The following is a 4,094-nucleotide window of genomic DNA, read 5'->3' on the forward strand; positions in this document are numbered from 1 at the left end:
CTAAGATAATAATAGGGTAGGCAAACAACGACTTATAAGCATAGTGGGTAAAGTTTTATTGATGGTAGAAACACACTACATGTTCGACAGAACATTGGTCTGTCTTCTTCAGATAATATGTTCCATCATCAATAAAACTTTTCCTTGTGCTCATAAATCGTTGTTTGCCTACCTATTATAGGTTTTTGTTAAATGATGATAAAAGAAAACCTTCTAGAAAACAATAGCCGCATGAAAACAATTCCAAAACAAAAAACAGGGCCAACTTCCAAACAAAATTAAAAAAGAAAAACGCGCAGACATCTAAGATAAGTAAAATGCTCCTTCCAGTTATTTGTTTTCTGCTCTAACAAAAAGTTTTAGGATCACTTGTTTGCTCATTCCACGGATCTTTCATGTCAGTTTGGAAGTTCTAGCCACGGTATTGTATTAGACTTAGTAAATCCAAAAGCTTATTGTCTTCATGAATCGTTAACTAGAGCAACTACTTAGTTCGTGAGAAAAGTGGATTTCTTCGTTTTTGCTCCAATAGCGAAATGAAGAATCAAACTTAATACGGTTTTATAAGCATAGCAGCTAGGGGTCCTTGTCTTCGAAAAACAAAACAAAAAAGTTTATCTGCTTACAAAATTCATTCTAGTGCTTGACTTATTCCTCAGTTTTGTTCTCATTCTCGAAGGGCCCGGAAACAATGCTAACAGAAGCTTCGAATATGGTAATCAACTGAAAAATACAGTCACGTTTTTTTTTGTTCATTTCAAAGCGTGAAGAGAACAGCCAGTTAAAAAAAACTAAAAATGCTATTTTATGCTTTACATATAAAACAAATGAAACAATGTTTGATTTCATCACTAGTTAGATATATTCTTAAACCAGTTTTTGATTCAAACATTTAGATTCGCATTTTAACACATTTCCTGCGAAAAGAAATTCGTAAATAAAGTTATAATATTTCTCCTCGGGTACCAAATGTGATTTTGCCACTAAGCTTCTGATTACTCTGAATAACTCTGATCATATTTTGTGCGATAATGATTGACCACTTTTTGGGTTGTGTGCATGTTCTTTGGAGAGAAAAATATATAGGTTCGTCCAAGAAAAATATGAAAAGACATAAGAAGTAGTTTTATTCTAATAAAATGCTAATCCTTTTTAAATAACAATAATAAACTGCCATATTTATTATTGACATTTTTAAGGTTAATCAAAATATTGTGATGTATCACAAGTCAACCCCCCCCCAAAAAAAAACGAAAATCTATACATTTTAAAATTGCATCACATAACTTTACCATTACCCAAAACAGAAGAGAAGAGAATTAGTGATTATCAAACACATCCCAGGATGGACAGCTTATGTAAACATATTGTTTATTGTTGTAGCCTTGTATAAACTGATTAAATACGAAGTGATACCTATGCAACTGATATAAGTTTGCAACATGTACAATTTCACAAAGTGATAAAGGGGCACATTTGGCCTAGTAGTTAGCGTGCCCTTACTGTTATTCCAAGGATTCAGGTTGTTGTTTATATTAGAGCAAAGCCGCATTGGGCTATCTGCTGTGTACACAGCGGGGAATAGAACCCCGAATTTTAGCATTGTAATTCCGTGTATTTACCGCTGTCCCACCGGGGGACAGGATTCAGGACTCGCGTACCGTTACTGTAAGAACTTGCTTCGTACTTTTAGGACCGCAGGTGCTCTGTAAGAGTGATGGTCAAATCCCACTGTTCGATCAGAAAAGAATAATCCAAGATTTGGCAGTGGATGCTATTAACCAGCCGCCTTCCCTTTTGTCTATCAGCTCAAAATTAGACACTGTTATACCCTTGCGTGGCTTTGTGCGAAAGTTCTAAACAAATCAAACAATAAAAAAACGAATCTAAAACAAATGAAAATCAAACATTTATTATCCAAAGCGAAGAACATTAAAAAAAAACGAAACCCAATAAGACTTACAATCATATTTGATACCGCCAATTTTATGTCAACTTGTTAAAACACATTTTGTAACAAATAGAGGAGGATAAGTTTATTTAAATGTTCGAAATATTGAACTTAATTAACTTTGACTTGAAATATACGAAAATTAGAAACATAATCAAATAAATATGTAGATGTTAGAGCTTTGTTCCTAAGCTGCATTGTGTCATGTTTAATATATTACCTCATTGGAGGTAAAAGGTTTAAGTTTGGTGATTTTTATACGTATTCTTACAAATTGTAAAGGTGTAAGGTGTCAGTAAATAAAATAGAGAATTTGTTTGTTTCTTTGTTTTTGAATTTCGCGCAAAGCAACACGAGGGCTATCTGCGCTAGCCGTCCCTAATTTAACAGTGAAAGACTAGAGGGAAGGCAGCTAGTCATCACCACCCACCGCCAACTCTTAGGCTACTCTTTTACCAACGAATAAGCGACACATTATAACGCCCCTACGGCAGAAAGGGTGCTCATGTTTGGTGGGACGGAGATTCGAACCCGCGACCCTCAGATTGTGAGTGGAGCGCCCTAATCATCTGACCATGCCGGGCCGAAAATGGATAATGACTGAGTCCGATCATCCCAATTTGCATTTATACCGCATCAGAATGTCGCTTCTACTCAGAAAGTATTTTAACCTAGAAATGCTTAGTACGTTGCTACAGAAGCACGAGCTTTTGACATTCATTTTTTTATCTTTATTTTATTTATAAAATAAATTAGGTTAACTTTCTTTGTAAAATAACGATAACATTTTATAGGGAAAATTTCAAAAAACATAAAAAAAAGTAATATTTTTTGTTTCGGAATGCCCTCTTAAGTATTTTATCTTATGAATGTCTTCTCTTTCTTAAACACAATAAGACGAAGGGAAGTGAGCGAAAACTGCAGACAGAGCATTTTCAAAATACGCGTATTTCCCGTCTTTCATTTCACAACGAAATATCTTGATACTATTACTACATTATTCTTATTTTATTTGCATGTTTTGCATTTTCAAGTCGTGAATGGTATTTATTCTTTAATGAAAACCGACTTATTTGACATCAAATAATCGGAACATTCTGGCTTAATACCCAAAATATTTCTCTTCCGGGATATTGTACTTCTTTTATAAATTGGAGGTAAATATATATGTACAAAAGCATCTTGAAAATAATTCCACTGCCATTCTAAGAATGAGACATAATCTGATAGTGTCCTCTCCTGACAAACGAAAATGTGACGTTTAAAATATGTTAATTTTTAAAGTTTATTTCATGTTAATTTTATCTTATTATTATATGTTAAGTTTTAAAGTTTATTTCATGTTAATTTTATGTTATTATTATATTCTAATTTTTAAAGTTTATTTCATGTTAATTTTATGTTATTATTATTATATGTTATTTTTTAAAGTTTATTTCATGTTAATTTTATGTTATTATTATATTTTAATTTTTAAAGTTTATTTCATGTTAATTTTATGTTATTATTATATTTTGATTTTTAAAGTTTATTTCATGTTAATTTTATGTTATTATTATATGTTATTTTTAAAGTTTATTTCATGTTAATTTTATGTTATTATTATATGTTATTTGTTAAAGTTTATTTCATGTTATTATTATATGTTTTTTAAGTTTATTTTATGTTAATTTTATTATTGTCTTTATTTTGATTAATTATCATAAATATCGTGAAGTGTTTTAAGATATAATATATAATGATTCGCCATCTACACTCCTTGTTTGTGTTTATTATTTATACTTTTTTCACGAATTTTATTTAAAAAAGATAATTAGCACAAAACAACATAAGAGAAAATTAAGACCGTAAAAAGTATGTTGACTGTTCTTTAGTCATTATTACGAATGTTACGAGAACATAATGCTATTGTGGCAACTAACTCTGAAGCGCAGTGTTAAAATTGAACTTATTAACTTCGCAGAATGCATATAATCGAAAAGGTTGGAAGACCCGAAAATACACGTGTTACAATACTTATCAATAATACACATTATCCTCGTTAATACTAGAAATAAACTAACTTAGAACATCAAAATGTTGGTTTTATTTAATTCGACACTTCAACGTTTCGCTTTACAGCTTCTTCAGGAGCGAGGCCCGG

This window comes from Limulus polyphemus, unplaced genomic scaffold (assembly GCF_000517525.1).
Source record: "Limulus polyphemus unplaced genomic scaffold, Limulus_polyphemus-2.1.2 Scaffold116, whole genome shotgun sequence".
Lineage (NCBI taxonomy): Eukaryota > Metazoa > Arthropoda > Merostomata > Xiphosura > Limulidae > Limulus > Limulus polyphemus.